Source organism: Lissotriton vulgaris, unplaced genomic scaffold (assembly GCF_964263255.1).
Source record: "Lissotriton vulgaris unplaced genomic scaffold, aLisVul1.2 SCAFFOLD_868, whole genome shotgun sequence".
Lineage (NCBI taxonomy): Eukaryota > Metazoa > Chordata > Amphibia > Caudata > Salamandridae > Lissotriton > Lissotriton vulgaris.
Genome location: NW_028245964.1, coordinates 628340 through 647045, shown reverse-complemented (window position 1 = coordinate 647045; position 18706 = coordinate 628340). Strand labels below are relative to the sequence as shown.

The 18706-nt window shown below is 44.4% G+C and overlaps 1 protein-coding gene across 1 annotated transcript in view; it reads right to left on the bottom strand.

Annotated features, from left to right (window-relative positions):
* The window catches only part of LOC147666201 (junction plakoglobin-like), a 195402-nt gene extending 177014 nt beyond the window's left edge, over window positions 1–18388 (bottom strand). The window contains exon 1 of the mRNA XM_086949216.1: window positions 18248–18388. The gene's annotated coding sequence lies outside the window, so the exon portion shown is untranslated. The remainder of the gene's footprint in view (window positions 1–18247) is intronic.
* Between the last annotated feature and the right edge of the window lie 318 nt (window positions 18389–18706).

Genomic DNA, 18706 nt, shown 5'->3' with positions numbered 1-18706 from the left:
GAGCAGACCCCCAGGAGAACCAGAACGGCACAAAGCCGCTGGACACCCTAGCCCCAGATACAGAAAGGAGCGGGCCCCAGACCCGAGCTCCTCAGACAGGAACCCAGCAGACGGATCACATGGCAAGCAAACAGGGCACCCAGTCCCGCAGAGCCACCCAGCAGGAACCGGAGACAGGCAAACCCCGACCAGGAGGAACCCGCACCAAGCCGACCCAGCACCCACAACCCACGACCCACAGAACCCAGGAACAACAGAAACTGCCCGCAGCCACTGAGGAGGAAAAGCCAAAGACGACCACCCACAGTCAGGGAACCGACCTGACAGCAGTGACAGGGACCCAACAAGGCCTGGCACATAAACAAAGAGGCAGCAAGCCAGGGCGACCAAAACAGCGCCCCTCCGAATGACGGAAGGAGACACCCATAGCGCGGACGATGGAGGACCCAGTGCAAGGCAGGACGCCCCATTCACGGCAAGGTAAGCAGAGGGCCCAAGCGGCGACACCCAGCCACCACAAACAATTGCCCTCAACACCATGAAACCCAGCACCAAGGAGGGCACAGAAGAAGCAGAGGACAGGCCAGCCCCCAGCGCCAACGCAGCATCCAAGCAGAACAGACCCACCAAGCAGCGCTACCAGGACAGGTACCAACAGCCCAACGGGAGGAAAGGGGCGACTCCCACAAAGAAGCAAAGCCACCGGAGGAAGAGAGGGGCTCGCCACACCGAAGAGAAATCCCCCGACGCAAACTGAGCGTGTAGAGAAGCCTGAAACAGAGGATCCAACACAGTGCCGAAGGAATACGGAGGGCTGAGGAGAGACCGCACACGGCAGGCCCCACAGGCAACCAACAAGCAACTGTCAGCAGGCCAGTACCACAGTGGACAAAGCCACAAGCACAAAGCACATACAACCAGTACGAGCAACGCACGCCACTCATCACACCAGGCCCCCACTCCGGGACCAAAGGGCAAAGCCAACCGGGAGGGCTAGGAACACCAAGGAAAGAAACCCACAGTCCCAGCCCAGCAGGAAAGAGCACAAGAGCCCAGCGACCCACGTCCTGAACGCCCACCACCCTGGAGCCACAGACAGCACCAGTGGCGGGAGAAGGATCCACAGCATGCAAGCACCAAGACGGGAATCAGCCGCCCACAGGATCCGCTGGATGAAGAGGGGATAGAAGGCAGCAACAGAACCTCCAAACTCCAGAACACAGGACAGAGCAGCCCCAATCCAGTATAGCACCAACCAGACATGAGGCAGAATACCCCCCACGGAGCCCAGGCGACCAGGGCGCCCAAAGGGAGACCAGAGTCCCAGCCGCAGAGGAAGAGGACATCAGCATGCCCCCACCAACCCCACGCGACCCAGTAGCAGACAGGCCACCATAATCTAAAGAATCAGGAGCACAGGCAGGACACGAACCCTTCATCCAGAAAAACAGCGCCAACAAAGGCAAAAAGAATACCCGCCGAAGTACAGCACCAAGGCAGGCATCACATGAAGAGAAATGCCCAAGCATTGGAAGGTGAAAAACAACCGAAAACAGGCAGAAAACCAGTCCTACCTGGCCTCCGGGAAGACAGCATACCAGGAGGAGGCAGTCACACAGCCCGACCCGGAAACGCAGCCCCAGCCACAGGAGGACCGTCCAACACCGTCGAGTAGCTCCAAGTCACCGCTCCGCCCCCACACCACGAGGGAGACGAGGAGAGGAGGCACCGCCAGGAGAACGCTACAGAAGGCAAAGCAGTAGCAGAGAGCCAGACAAAAGACTCCCCGGCACCGCCACAGGGAGGAGCTGAAAAGGTAAGTCCCACTAGAGAGACAGAAAAAAAAAAAACAGGTGTAGAGGTGGGGGCGGGCAGAGTTTTTATGCTGGGGGTGGGTCTGGGTGAGAGGCGGGGCCTCAATTGTGCTGAAGGAAGGCGAGGGAGGGACGGGAGGTAATGTGTGGATGAAAGTCTCAGGGCTATTCTCTGCATTTTATAAACCTACTCCCAAAAAATAAACGCTCCGTCTAGTGACCCTTTGTGAATGCAGCAACTTTTCATTGAATGCTGTTGTTTATGCACCTTTCATACTAAATCTGAATATGCGCCAAACTAAAGAATTGCATCACTGGAATCTGTTGGTTTCTTCGTGGCTGTAATATGTTGTCTCTGTGGCACAGGTCAATGTGCAACCTTGTGGGCCTATCCTAAATACCACTCCTTTTCTCTGAGGCTGAAAGAAAGCATTTGGCAGGGAGGCGTGGCTTGGGCCCATATTTAAGATGCACTCGAGTGCCACCTGTGTGTCTTCCGGAAGCTCATTATCCAAGATTTTTTATTTTGCTCTATTTCTATCCCACCAAGTGTCCCCAGAGTGCAATGTACTGCAGGCAGCACCAGCTAATAGAATGGATACAGAAAACCAAGTCCATTTAACTTTCATTTGACATTTCCCGAAAACCAACTGGCAGTTAGTTATGTGGGAACAGAGTTTCTCAATCTAGTTTTATTTAAGGATAGTAGCAAGCCAACCAGAGATTGCTCTGGGAATGCTCCTAAACAGCTAGGTAAAGATGTAGACTCTCCTGCGTCTCTAAAAAGGAACAAAATAAGCTTTAGCAGCAGAGGAGAGTCTCAAAACACTAGGGCTCAAATACACGTTACCCAACAGGGCCTAATCTGAAGCAGTGTCTCAGAATAGAGGAGAAACAGTAGCAAGTTTAGAGAGTTCAGAAAGACGCTGACACTTATGTAGCATACAATTGCCAACCCACCCAGCAATTGTACACTTGTATCTAACAGGGGTGCCTGTTAGGGGAAAGGAGGAGAGAAAAAAAAAAAAAAAAAAAAAGACAACTAAAAATGTGTGTATGTGCGTAATCAGAGAAAGTTAACAAATGACATATTCACTTAGTTCGGGCTCTACTGCTTCAGTGCTATTACTGAACAATCACCATACAAGCATACACAAAAGCACGTTTGGAATCCCTGAATTTTCAAATGAAATGTAACAACCACAACGCAAAATGTGTAACAATCAGAGGAAACTCACCTTCTTTGGGATCAGCCTGTGTGAAGTAGTTACATAGTACAACAAGCATGGGCATAGCCAATAGGTTTCGCCTTTGGAACCTTATAAGTATTTAGTTATGCAGCACAATATTCTTGGTGAAACAGCATCAACTGTTGCATGGCTAAACACTTATAAGGTCCCAAAAACGAGACCGATTGGCTATGCCAATGCTTGTTCAAATGAGTATCTGTTTTGATCAACACCACATCATTAAAGTAAGTGACTGTTAGATGCTAATCAATCTAATGTTGCGTGGTGGTAAGGTATGGCCTGGACCTGCAACATTTGCTCAAATTGGGCCTACTCTCACATGTTTTCAACTGTCTCACTCATTTGCCTTTTGACTGGTATTCATCAATCTATGTAATTTTTGTCAATTTAATGCCCCCCCCCTCAGTGAGAAACAAACTCAGTCAAGCAATAGGTGAAATAAAACTTCTTTAATGGTTCATCAACATGGCCTTTAAGTGGAATCACGATTCGGTCTTTCACAATAAACTACTGAAATGGCATGCATCACACGCCTAACTGGGTGGCTAGCCCACTGCAAGACGATTCTCCATATGCAGCTCAAAAAACAGGAAATGCACTTTTGAATAGTAAATGACTCCAATGTGCATGCATGCGATCGTGTCAGTGCACCCGACCACTACAAAAATGTAGGGTGTGCAATTGCTAATCACATAGGGATTAGTCTGCAGCACACTTTCTTCGTGGCATTGAAACTGATCAAGCAGCAGGCTCGAGTCACATTAAGCAACTAGACATATGCCCATGTCCCCGAACAACTTGGGTTAACTGGGAGCACACCCTGCGGCTAGATAATCTCATGCATGACATTTTGTGACCGAGGAGAGTGAACACCGTCACTTAGGCATTTTCTACAAGGAGACATTTCTCATCATGGGATAGTGAGGCAGGCAGCTCTCTAAACAAGGCAAATCAGCGAATCCGCTGCTGCGCGCACCTCTACCACCATGGCCCCGCCCCTTGACCAATAAAAGCCGAAGTAGGACGGCAGCAGAGAAGGTGTGTGTAAGGGAGAAACTGGGAGTGGGTTGAAGCAAACTGAGGGAAAAGTTGAGAGCCTGGCAAGGAGTCTAACGAGCATGCAGGATGGAGCAGCGACAAGTACGTGGGGCAAAGAAAAGCACTAGAGTTAACGAAGTGGGACAGAGAGGCCAAAGACCGCACATAATGGAGTAGAGTGAGGGCAGAATCTGGCAAGGGTATCGGGGAACTAGCAATATGGATCAGACAAGGCTGAGTGGGACAGAAGTCTGTGTGAGAATGGGTCCGGTATAAACACATGATGGCGAGAAAGGAGCAGGATGGTTAGAGAAAAATAAGTGCAGGGCAAGGAGTGGATGGGGCGACGGAATAAGGGTGATAAAGGAAAGGAAGGAACGTTACCTAACAAAGACGAATGAAAAAGAAGAAGTGGGTAGAGATTGAACGGGTCATCATAAAGCAGATCTTGAGTAGTGTGTGAGCCCTGTTTGACGTATGGAAAAGTGCTTTTTGCTCCTCTTTGGCTGTGAGGCAAGCACAGCGCTAATCTTAAACAAAACGTCGAAAGGGAAAGCAGTGTGACGGGGGAGGTGTGGAGGAACATTAAGAAATTAGAGAGGAAAGACAGATAGCGCTGAAAGCTGGCGGTTGCACGCAAGCGCTAGGCCAGCCAAAGCAGCACTTTTTGAAGCCCCTACTAAATGTCTCGCAAATCAGCGTGTGCGCTAGCTCAGGCGAGACCTAAAGAGCATGATGAGCAGACAAACAAAATCAAGGAACGATAACCTAAAGGGCAGCAGAAAAGCAACCAATATTTGACACTTTATAGGAACTCCATGATAATTTACAATTTCCTTTAAACTTCCACCCCCAGCAGGGGTTTTAAACATCAAAAACAAAAAGACAATGGCAGAAGCACTGCAGACAGTAAAATAATCAATAAAAACAAACAAAAAAACAGCAATTAAGGCAAGACCAGAGAAATCGAAACAGCTTGGTTAGTGCACATTAACAAGCAGAAGCCACAGGGTATACAGTAGTCCTTTTCTACAGACAGGTTCTGTAAAAGTATTTTATTTTTTTAAATACCCACACAATACATTTCACTACAAATCTGAAAACAAAAGAAATTCAGTATTGCTACAAAATACCACATTTTCGTAAGCAAAGTGAATTTGTAAAGCATCGTACTGAAAAAGTTTAACAGTTTTCTAATCAAGAACATATCCAGCTGTGAGCTGTGCTGCTAAAAATAGGCCACAATTATAATTTTAAAAAGCTAATCAAAAATAAACACAAAACTCTTGAAAATGTCAGTGCCTGATTGTAATAGCCAGTATAATCTGAAGCCTGTAGAAAGGCCTCTGTTGAGCAGGAGGTGCACTTTGGCATGGGATCTAGTTTGTTTTTCTCTTGAGAGTACAGGAAAAATATGGATTTGGACTTTTGTCACTCAGACTGTGGGTATCAAATTATTTTTTCATAAATTATATTTACACAAAGTAAAAACCTATGATTAAACTAAGAGGTTTTAAAAAGTTCACCAAGCAGTTCACTCTAGCCATACTCGTTAAGTACTACAACACCTTTTATAGGTTAGTGCTACATAGTTATAATGCAATATGTAATTCACAATAATAGTAATACCATATAATGCTCAGCGATTGAGAAGTTAATTGTAGTTCATACAGGCTGCATAATAATTCCATTTTACTGCTTAACACTTTCATTCACTTAAAGCAAAACTATTAAGGGTCATGACCATCTCCCAATACTGTACTAGTCCACAGCAAATAAACCACACATCACCAACTGAACAAGCAATGAATAACTTTAGAAATCCGACATACCTTTGGCCATCGAAGATGTTAATTTAGTTCACCACTGTAGAACCCTAGCTACATACAAGGAATGCTTCCTAACCGCTTACAAAGACACTCAGCTATTGGACAATATTCTAAATGATCACCCCCAGCAGCTCCCTCTACTATTTCTCCCTTTAAGCTATGCCTGCTCAGAATCATAACATTTAACTCGGGAGCCGCCAACCTTTTCTGTAGCCCTTAGCTACATCTGATCAGTGAAAAACACTGAGCTACAGAAGGCTAAACAACTCATGCATTATTACCAGACACCCCCACACCCAGCTTCATTAACTTTAAGGCTAATGTCCATAGAGCCAGATGCTATGGTTTGAAAAAATATATATACACTTTGACTAAGGGCACTATGACAGGGCTGCCATGCGTGTCAGCGAGTGTGGTCTTTGGGGATGTATGAACATATGTGCACAGGGATATATGCTTATGAGTGCCTGAGAGCCAATGTCATGTGTACTTGTGGCATAGAACATATTTTCGCATATGTGGCACAGTTACATGTATAACGAGCATAAAATACCTTGTTTTAATGGGAAACATTTCAAGTGCAGAAAGATGCTCTGCAAACATTTTCAGAATATGCACTTGAAATTTCTCCCATTTAAAAAAAACTATTTTTCAGTTCCACATATGGCACAGTTTCTATTGGCCTTTAGAAGCAAGTGGGCTGCTGTCTGTAAATACAACACTTTGACATGGGAGAAAATTAAAAAGAAGAGTTACCTTAATCATTAAGGTAACTCTTCATTTTAATGCCCTCCCATTAAAAAGCATTCAAGAACCTCATTTGGTTCTCTCACACCAATATTGAGTTGACAAGGACTTTTATTTAATATGTAAATACCTCCGTGATTCAGTTCTTCACCTCTGCGCCCTGGATCACAAATCTAACTCCAGCACTGTTCATTTTCAGGCTCTGCTATCTGGAGCCTGATTGTAATGTAAAATAAACCCAACCTTCCCATACCTGTAAAAGGAAAATGTGACCCTGTGCTTCTTTCAAAATGTACTCCAGGCATCTGGGAGACACGATAACTCGCAATCCACTTGTTGGAGAAACCGGTTTTAAATAATCTCAGGAATGGACAATCCAGTACAGTAACCAACTAAGTGGACTATGAACAAACATTATCAAGGATCCTGCAGAGCTGTTCAAAGCTGCTAGCTTAATGAAAAACAAACTGTGCTCTTAACTCCGACACTTCATCCATCGCACCCCTAAACACTGCGTCCCCATTACATGAAAACAGCACCCCATGCATGACACTGAAACACTTCAATCACAGGATTAAAACCAAGAGAACGCACACCCTACATGGTGAAGCGAGCTACCCAGGTAGGCAAGCACTTCAGCACCCCACATTGGGGATAGTAAGCGCTACATGTGCCTTCAAAATATAGCAAAACAGAATTTGTATATCTGTTAAATGAAAGTATCCAAATTCAGATCAATATCTTTGCTTCCGGGGGTCTCTAAAACATAGAAAAAAAGCAGTTAACACCCAGCTGTTATATCTGGAAACCTCCAATCTCCTCCACCTCTCAGTCGTGTTTTAGATCTTAGAGCAGGACAGAGTATGCACTCATGGAGATTACAGGCTCCATTAAATTCACGATAGATGCTGGGCATAATGCTGCACAGATCATATTGGACCTCTCAAAGCCAGTCTACATGATCTCACATGAGATCCTGCTCCAAAACCTTTCCTCTAGTGGTCTTGAGGGTAGGATCCTTTTCAAAACAGAGGGAACAAGCAGTCTGGCTCAAACCACTCTTATCAGAGGATAGACAGACAGATCCCCACTGGCCTCCCTCATTGAATCCTTTAGCATCCGGGTGTACTCCTATGCAAATGACACCCAACTTTTGCTGACAAACAGTAACTACTGCAAGCTAAAATGAACTGTGCTGATTGTATGGCAGCACTGATGGGCTAGCTAAAATATAATGCATTGAGATGCAACCCAGATAAGACGGATGTCCTGCTATTTGGAACGGGCAGATACAAGGCTGGTCAGGGGCATGGCCTTCCAACTGTTGAGCTTCTCCACCCTCCGCTAAAAAGGGCAGAAACTTAGTGAGGGTCTTAGTTGACACTCACTTAGCCCTCAGATCTCGGCTGTGGTAAAAAATACATGCTGAATTTTGAGGATGCCGAGGAAAATGTATCAAACTTGTACCATGAGAAGCTCCAAAGACGATGGTCCAGGTACTAATTGTGTCCATTCTGGACTATGCAAACGTTCTGTACATAGGACTCTTAGACTACTTGACCCACAGACCACAAAAAGTCTAGAACTTGGCCATCCCACCATTTCCCTAAACACACTTTGATTATTCTGTATCGTAAATAGGTACACTGGCTACCGGTAAAGAGAGTCATATTTTAAGCTCTAACAAGGGCACACTCTGCCTTTTACAAAGCGGACACCTCTTACCTGCAAGTAGACTGACCAGCTATTGCCCACAAAGATCACTACACTCAGTCGGCACGGCTTTTGTCCATCCCCGTACAAAAAGTGGGGTGACTCAGCCTGCTAGCTGTTAAACATTGGAACTAATTTCTATTCCTCCTCAGATGCATACCAGACAGAAAAAAACTGTTCCGTACGCAATTAAAAACCGACCTGTTTAAATATTAGACTTTTGCTGACCTCTATATTGACAGTATACCTTCAACACAAAAATAAAAAGAACGGGCACGCATTGGTAATTTGATTGAAGGTAGTATGCAAACGGTAGGTATCAGTACAAACCTATTGCGTAGAACAATAGTGTTACTTGAAGAGTAAGTCCTGAGCTTCTTTCTGAATTACAGGAAGGCGGAAGGTGGATATTGGTGAGGATGCTGCTCCATTCCCTGAGAACATAGACCGCCAAGATTTTAACTATTTCTTCCTCTTTTCTTAAACGTGCTAGTCTGCTTTGCAAGATACATTTATTTGTATGGGGTGCCATTTCTGATGATTTTGTAGGTGATGCAAGCCTAGGAGAGGAAACAATGTAATTCCTTCAGTGCTCAAGCAAATTGGCGGAGTTTCTTCAGAGTTTCTTCAGAAGTGTGAACTGAGCATTTGAAGGGTGGCAGAGAGGTGCTGCCCAGGCAGAGTATAGGGTTGCTGCCATCCATGTGAGACAGGACCAAGGCTTCCTTTGACTTGGGAAGCTGCTTGCTGGGAAAAGGGGTTTCCGCCCCACCCCAAAAGAGATAGCACTTTTCTTTATTGCCAAGTGTTCTTGGAAGAATAAATTAGTTTCTCACTGTCTGTTAGTTGAGGGTTGAGGTTTATGTCGGATAAGCTGGCATGACTGATTATTCGGAGCGGTGGCAAATAGGAGGAATTATGTTTTTGTGGAACGGAGCATTAAGTACTTCAGATCTACCTCTCGGTGAGCTAGAAGGGATGTCATTTACCAAAGGGATTTTAAGATAGGGCTGAAGGTTGAACGTCTGCTTAATGATTGATACGAATTATGCTATTGAAGAGGATGGATCAAAGAGGTTTCACGTAGAGATTGAAAGTAATGGACAAGATTTAAATCTTTGTAACATTCTACAAGTGATGGGGAGTTATTGCGATTCCAACCTGTACGAAGTGTTAGTATGGTATATAGTGAACCGCTATAGGATGGGGTCTAAGAAGGCCACATTACACTCCGTACACTAAAAAACGCGGTGCGAGGCACTCAGTTTACGAATAAAAGACGGTACCCGTGTCTCCATCGCCCAAATGCTCACAATATTTGAGCCACAATATGAAGTTAGGGGCAAACAGGGAATATAGACTTATGGGTTTGATCTGTGACTAATACATCTACCCAACACATGCATTACACAATGTGATGGCTACTCTGGTAAAGACCTAGAAACCTTGTTACAATCACGTGCTTCCCAAATTATTCTAACCTTGATAGTAGATGTAGTAGTTGTCTAGAATCAATATATCAAATAATTTAAACCGCTCTTAATATCTAGACTGCCCTCTGATTATGAGCAAGTAAGACAGTAAGAATGGCTAGTGGGTGATCAGATGTGGGCTTTCAGCATTTTTTATTCCACAACGAATTACAGTGCAACAAACATGAAGCTTGACATACATTAAAAGAAAGGTCACGGCTGGAAAAGAAAATCTAATGCAGTTTGTCTCTGGAGACTAATAAACCAGGAGTACAGACCCTGGCATAATTTTAGCCACGCTGAGTAAATTTCAATTTACTAAAAATCTTACATGATTACTCAATGCCTGGACTTCACCTCTGTTACCAAATAATGATGGGGTGTGGTAAAGTCAAAACAATGCACCAGTATCAGAATGTTGACTAACGTGGCGTGCTTTTAGCCTCATGCACTAGTGTGAACAAACACCAGTCTTGCACTTAATCTGGGCCAATACTGATGGGAATCTTCATGCTATGTTTTGGAGCTACTTTTTATTAAGCAAGTAATTGCCACAGGGTCTTGGCGCATTAGAAAGACATGAACACGCCATTCTGATAAATTAGTCCAAGTAATTCTTTAAAAGCTTAAAATTTTTATTTTACTTATACATTTCCAACTCCTTTAGTAAGGAAGCACTGTTCTTGTAGTCTGAATATAAAACCCTGACCTATATGGTCTGTTGGGTAGTCTCAAAGGAACTACAGTGCCCTAGAAATTCCATTAAAACAACTTCGGAATTGGGGCTTAGGAGTTTGACGTTACCCGAAGCCTCTCACACACTCCTGGGCTTCTTGAGCAAGTGGTTCATTCCGAGGACTATAGAGAAAGTCACTGTTAGGTAGCAGGGCAGCGGCGGTGTTTGGGGTCTCAAAGGAGAGGAGTTTTGAGGACGTCTGCTTAGCAAGGGCGTCATGTTTGTATTTCATATTGGGGCTTTTTGGAGAGACAGGTGGCAGACTTTTAAAGAAATGTTTTGATTTGTTGCCGATTGATTAGCAGGTGTATAAGGAGCGGTTAGTTTTACAACTTTTCAAATTATTTTAAGGAAATTGGGCAACAGTTTTAGTATGCACAGTATCGGGTGGATGAGTGAAGAAAGGTTGTGCCCAGTTTGAACAAGTGAAGTGTTTTAGGGGAGAGGGGGCAGCTGGCTATGTTGTGTAATGTCTAGTGAGAACAGCGTTAATGCTAGTTTGTAAGGCATAACCAAGGGCTGTTTGATGTTTTTGCAGCAGTTTTTTTTTAAGCTGCCTTTTTCTCATTTGACTGACTCATGTCGTCTATGGCTGCACCGTTTCACCCAACTGCAATCTCTGGCGAGTCATTTTTCTTGGTTAAATCCAAACATGTATATACGAATACACCATTTAGGAAGAGGTCGGAAAAAAAAAAAAAAGTTGCTAACTCAATACATTCTTTCTTAACACCATTTCTAGGCAAGGCAAGTGCAAACGCTACGCAATACTCCTAGACAAAACCTAATATGTATTTGGTTTAAGAATCCCTGAGCAAAACATATTCATGTAGTATCACAAATTAAAGTAGAATAATTTCAAACAACGAAAGTTCAAGTGTAAGTCTGTGGTTTCTTTATTTGTCGTATTTCTTTACTCCTCCACAAGGACCCGTTTAACAGATTCTCCGGTTCATAAGTCTGGAGGTCAAATTATAGCAATACAGCCAGAAATACAGCCAACACGCATGTTTCATCTATGGTTATTCTCCAAAAGACTTAGTCAGGGCTGCAATACAAATTATAAACAATAAATTCCCTCTACCATCTCAAATCTATCGGAAGCTAAGCCTAACCTCCACCATGTAAAGGGAATAATCTGAAAACCAAGAAAGCAAAATAATACCAGTACTGCAGTACGAAGTTTGTTGTTTATGCAATCAGATGTAAATGTCTTAAAATGTACATAGGTAGTACCATCAGATGCTTGAAAGATAGGATTGCAGAACATTTCAGGGCTCTGAAAAAATGTGACCCAAGGTATCCCTTGGCAAGTCATGCCAGTAACTGCCAAAGTCAGAAAGGGAGTTTGTCATTTACGTTCGATGGTATAGAACATATCAGGTGATAAGCGTGGTGGAAATAGGGAACTGAAGGTTTGTCAATGTAAGGCAAAATGGATACTTAAGCTACGTGAAGTAGAACAAGGGATCAATGTTGATTCAGAGTTGCAGTATTTTTGGGATGTTAACTGTATAAAATTAACCATCTGTGAGCAACTCATATACTGAAAGGATTATATTTAAGCCATGTCTGAATTTTGATGTAATCCAACCAGGTCATGGGTAAAGGCCTGTATTGTATTCTCTGTATAAATATGCTATATGTAATATGATGATGCATATGTTGGAATTTTCTACATGAGAAGAGTTTGGTGTTACAAACCTATTGCACAATATGTTTGTACCATGATTTTTATGTAATAATATATGCATTAACATCCAAGCAGAATCAGTTCTCATCTCCCCCTCTTGAGGGTGCCCCATAGTGAAGGGCATCGCTCTTCCAGTCAGGACTCTGGTGTTTCCTTTTTAATTTTATTTCTCTTCGAAACCTTTTGAATTTTTAATTTGGTTATATTTTTCCATTGTGGTGTGCAAGCAGTGTGAATAGTGATTAATTTACAAACTGTTAATTATGTAGGGTCTACCCGCTTGACCGTGAAGGGATCGGGTGTAAGAATATAATTTAGTAATAACTTTATTGGTATGAACAACAGAATAGGATATTTTTAATAATGTGAACCTATTGGATCATTAACCGATCCAAGATGGCGCCCGCAGATCCAGGCATTATGACGAGATGGTCCACCTTTAGTTTCGACGATTACTAAAAGAATCGGTATGGCGGCTGGGTTAGACGCCACTTCATCCTCGGATTATCCATGCCGGGAGGAGAATAAAGGACTGCAGGTAGGAGCGCGATGTCAAAAGTATATTGAGTGGAGGTTTTAAGTTGTTGTCGATTTTTACAAAGAGTGAAATGGTGAACGACAGTGTTTTGCAGGGCTTCCTTCGTAAAAGCACAGTCACTGCAAACTTGCTTTGGGATTGAAATGGTGATATATAGCGATATGCAGAGATAGATTTTTTAAATGGAGAAATAGTAATGTTGAGAATGGGAAATTATTGTATATTTCTGAATAGTTTGGAATAGGAGCTTAAATTGGGAAAGACACACTGATGGTTGAATTTAATTAAACAGAGACCTACAGTCGTGAGAAATAAAAATCGAATCGGATGACGGCCCAATGGCCATTTTTTTGGATTGATAGTTAGGAGATTCAATCAAAATAGATAGTGTTAATTTATTTGGTCTTTCTTATTGATGGACTTCGTAAAAAACATATAGGAAGTGTTACTGAATAGTATGTCTCTCTGCTTATGTCTTTAGCCACGTTCATATATCCAAAGTAGACATAAAGAGTGCAGGAGACTAGTTGTAGGTGAGTTGATGGATTTTAATATAGGTGTATGATTCACGCTGCACTGCATAATAAGAATATAAATATATATGTACGATCTCCCAATTTTCCTTGTGGTCAGGAGACTTTGTGTTGATTTTAAGACACGGGTTGGTGATTGGTCTTGAAATGCACAATTTGGGTGACTTTTAAATTTCTTTAGTATTCTTTTGCTTTCTCGGTTTTCAGATTATTCCCTTTACATGGTGGAGGTTAGGCTTCGCTTCCGATAGAACTGAGATGGTAGAGGGAATTTATTGTATATAATTTGTTTTGCAGCCCTGACGAAGTCTTTGAGAATAACTATAGACTAAACACGCGTGTTGGCTGTATTGCGCGTGTTGGCTGTATTGCTATAATTTGACCTCAAGACTTATGAACTCGAGAATCTGTTAAACAAGTCCTTGTGGAGAAGTAAAGAAATACGACAAATAAAGAAACCACAGACTTATGCTTGAACTTTCGTTGTTTGAAATCATTCTACTTTAATTTGTGATACTACATGAATATATTTTGCTCAGGGATTCTTAAACAAAATAAGTAATTTACGCAATTGAAATAAATTGCGATTTAGAAGCATAGGGTGGGGGTTGTTTAGACTCCCTTTGAAGCATTTCATAAATATTGAAAGACAGGATACTCACCATCAGACATTGCGCAATAGAGACCTCACTACCCAATCAAAAAAACGAATACGTACTTTGAAAACAGAGAATGCTATGCAAAGAAAGGTATTTGAATGAGCTAAAAGGAAATTAAGAACAGCAAAATTCCATGCATGCATATGGAGAAAAAAAAATGGGCTTTTAAAACTGGTTGCATATGCAGGACCAACAGTCTGCGATACAGAAATGTAAGTTCAACATAGGATGAGAATGATAAAATAATGTAATTAGAAATTCGAAGTATTTTAAAATCAAGCATCAAACAACAAGATTTCCCGACACTAACGAGGGGACGTGAAGCTTTAAAATCTAGAGCAGAAATATGCAAAATCATGTTCTTAAATTGGTACTTGGATAGTAGTGAAAAATTTGAATATTGGACCCGACATTCAGCATTGAAGAACCTAATTTACATATAACAACGTTGCACCTGCATGTGGTCTTGCTGCACCTGTCAACACACAGATAATTGACAGTGGTACAATATATGACGTTCTTTAGGTGACATCACTGAAGCATACAGAGTTTGAAGATAAGCTACTCTCCCGCACTGGAGGGCTTGTGGGGAGCTCTGAAGAGTCGTGGATAGTGACAGGAGGGTGGACCAGCTCTAGAAGGTAAAACAGGTGATGCATGCTGGGATAGGCTGTGGCGAAGTAACAATGAACTAAGGTCCCATGCCCGGAAGTGTTCGCAGGCACTCCCGTCAACCTATTGTGTGGCGACACAATAGCAGCAAGCGGTCAGCCACACCACCCCCGCCGCTTCATTAATGCAAGTGGTCCGAGAGTAAAGTTCGTTCGCAGCTTCGTCTTCGCAATAGGTTTACTACAGATAATATTTTTCGGTGAGTTCGTTACTGGGCAAGTTGGTTCTATTCACGAGAAAAAGCCGCTATAGTCCCGGGAGAAATGTGTCCCGACAGAAAGGCAGGTGTGGGCGGGCGTTTCACTCACGCCCAAACCGAACAAGCAGGTTCTTGAACTTCGAAACCCAACCCTGCAACGCCCAGAGACTGGAGCTCTGCGTCACCCCGACTCTTCGGGCTGTTCACACTGTTGGAACGCAGGCTTCCCAGGGCAGGTGCCCTCTCCCTCCACACACACGCGCGCACACACACACACACACACACACACTCTGCATTACGGTATTCTTCACAGGGAATGAAGGTACACTTAAAAGGGCTTCAGTCCTTTCTTACCACACAAACACACCAGGCCCCTCCCACAGCCCACGTTCTTCGAATGCAGGGCTCCCAGAGCTTGGGTGGCACCTTGAAGGTGTGTGCTGTTATCCTCGCCCACCACACATACAACCAGGCCCTACCTACTGCCCACACTGAGAATGCATTCTCCCCAAGCAAGAGAGCGCGAAGGCACAGTGCCAAGGCCCGTTGCCCTGGGCACAAGTTCACTGTCGCGACTTCGGATGTATTCTGCTGCCCCAGAGCACTCCATAAAAATAAAAAACGATTAAATAAGGTAGACGATATCCGACTAGGGCCATATACAAAACGCCTACTCAGACACTGCTGAAACATGGGAGTAACGTTACGTGCAGGCCTGTACACTGGCTGCAGACAAGCAGCTACATAACTTCTGCCGCACAAACTCGAGGGAGTCAACGGACACCCAGATGGGCGCAAGAAGGCACTGCTTTAAGTAAGTAGCCATCAACCAAAAATTATGAACATGCGAGTCAAATATGACAGTACCTTTCTGAACATAGGACCAGTGCAGTACAGAGATTGTTTATAGTAAATGTTGAAAGGCATAGTAGCGCTCCTTCTAGGATTGCAATAAGCTCTTCTATGAAAACAAAAAAATAGCAATGTCTAACAGAGTTAGAGGCATGCGACATCACTCGTGAGAAAATGTATAGTCTATTCTGCAGCTAGCAAAACTGGAGGGATTAGTGAAATTGAGTATAAACGAGAAAATGCACCCCTCCCCCGCGCATCTGCAAGACAGGACTGGGCAGTTTTACATCAGTCAGAAGACCTGTCAGCCTTGCAGCCTCAAGTCACATATCATAACAAAAAGAACAGACTAATGGCATGCAATGCTGCTGTGCAAAACAGAAATCACTTATTTTACAGGAATTCACATGCCCGTGAGTGAGACCACCACAAGAAAATCTAGATCAAGGAAACGATTTTACAGTGTTTGGGGAAAATCAGGTAGTTCGGTTTCAAAAAAAAACAAAAGACAAAACCGGACAATTGTAAGAAAACATGTAACCGGTCCCAATCGCTGGGATGTGTGTGGGTGCAAGCGTGGGCAGGGGGCACAAACATTGCCAACAGTAAAATTCTCCCGTCGGCCTGCAAGGACGCTCCCAGGGCCACATGCACTACAAATAAGGAAGGAAAAAAATGACATGCGCACGCCCCTCCCCCAAAAAAGCAAACACTATCGGCAGACATCCCAGCCATGACCTCATTAGAAAGAACTGCGCCCGAGGTGGGGGCCGCGGGCGCTTACCCTCGTCCCATGCCACAGCTCTGCTCGGTTCTGTTCCAATCGGTTAATTTAGTAGGAAATAAACGTATTTTTTTTTTTTTTTAAGAAAAGTCGTAGCACAAGAGTAAATATGAGAGAGAATTATGGTGCTGCGAAAAAAAGTACAGGGCCTCCGTAATTATTCTGAAACGTGTGAAGGCTACCAGCCAGCGCTAAAGTGCGTTATTGACATGCACATTTCACTCTAGCATTGGCCACCTGAAATAGGCTAAGGTAAAACACAAACACCAATCACTACTTTTAAACTGAATTACGGAATAAACATGATTTTATTTGTATATACGCGTTTTGCGGGTTTCAGATAAACAGGCAGCTTGAAACGTCAATGCAAATGAAGACCAACAGCATGCATACATTTTAGTGCGAGATTTATTGTCCACGATAATTCTATTTCAATATACTGATCCTTAATGGAAATAGTACAACGCTTAACACGAACCACCCGAGCGAAGAACATTCCGGTGTATATGGCATTTTTAATGCAAATATACGACAGCTTAAAAATATCACAGAGCACACTCGTGTGCATTTATCACATTAGAAATTGTGGTTTGTCGTCATCTGGTAACTGATATCGAAATTAACATTAAAGATCGTATGAAGGAAAACAAATGAGGATTTCAAACTGTAAACGGACAGCGTGCGTCTATCGGTGATGCCTTCACTTGCCTGGCCATGTAGGTGTCGCACTCTTGCTCCCAAGAACCCTGTCCAGCCATTATAAAAGTTTATAAACACTCCAGCAAAGGCGCGGTAGTGCAACCCCGAACTTAACACATAGCGGCCAAAGCCAACTGAAGGTACGCGGGTGGTACACAAAATACAAATCTGACGGGCTAGACAGTGCAGGGCGCCGACGATGGTGGGGTTGGGTAGTGGGGGGTAAACAAGAGCCACCCAGCAGCACGTGAGCGGGAGGCACCACTTGTAGGGGTGGCTGTGAAGAGGATTCATCCCTGTATGGGGCTCCCTTCTCTGCCACTTCTGGCAAAGAAGGGCGTTCAGAAAACAGGTTTCCAGGGCAGGAGATAAAAAAAAAGCAAAACAGAAAACATGGTTTGGCGCAGAGGGCCACACCTGGTAGACAGTATTGGAAAGCGGTGCACTTATCCCTCTTCAAACGACAATATGCCCACACCTGCCAGGGAGCACAAAGTAAAGCAAAACCCAGCATGTGTCGCGAGTAAGCCCCATAAACCTGGGACATTAAGCTACCCACTGTAGAGGCAGGAAGGTCACATCTGCCAGGCAGAGTCAAGCGAAACCTTACAAGTGACAAGAGGGTGGGGCTAAAATGCCACCCCCAGTAGGAAGGGGCAGGATACGGCAGTGCCATCCCCGGAGAGCAGAAGTGCGACCCCTGACACAGGTGGGACACGAAAGACAACTACAGGAGAGACAGGAAACCCACACCTGTCATGGAGTAGGGAAAGTGACCTCTGGCAGGGTTTAAGTATACCGCCGGGCAGAGGTGTGGGGGCAAGGGAGGCTTTTCACAGCAGGTGGACATCTGAAGGGAGGGGCCCAGCCGGGGTGCGGGCAGCAGGCAGGGCTCGCGCCAAGCGGAGCTGACCCCAGCGGTGGATTCCTAGGTGCAGCGCTGTCGTGCTCCTAAGCCGGTTCCAGTCCTGCACCTGCGCCCCCGAACGGTTAGCGCTCAATCCAGGCGCGGAATTTACCTCGGCTGACGCGTAGGAAACGGAGGGATCCCGGGCTGGATCTGCAAGGTTCGGCACGTCCCCTGGAAACGGCGGCCGTTGGTCTCCACTCCCCACTCTCTGGACTGAAAACTCCTTGAACAAAAGGAGAGAGGGCTTGACAGCCAGGGTAGAGCCCCACCTCCGCCAATGGGAGGTGCCCTTCCTTCCCCTGCAGCCAATGATCGCCGTTCCTTTCGCTCAGGTCCGCCCTCCGCTGGATGAAACAATGGGACGCCCTTCTTTCAGTTGGATCCCATCCGATCCATCAAACGTGCCGTGGATTGCTCAGTCGTGGAGTGCTGAGCTCTTTGATTGGCGGAAACTTGAGTCAAGTAAGACTTGTGGCAAAAGCTGTGCCCGCCTCTGTGCGCACAGACTTGTGTGATTGGTTGAAATTAACGTCTATTAAGGTGTGATTAACCAAGACCGAGGGAAGGT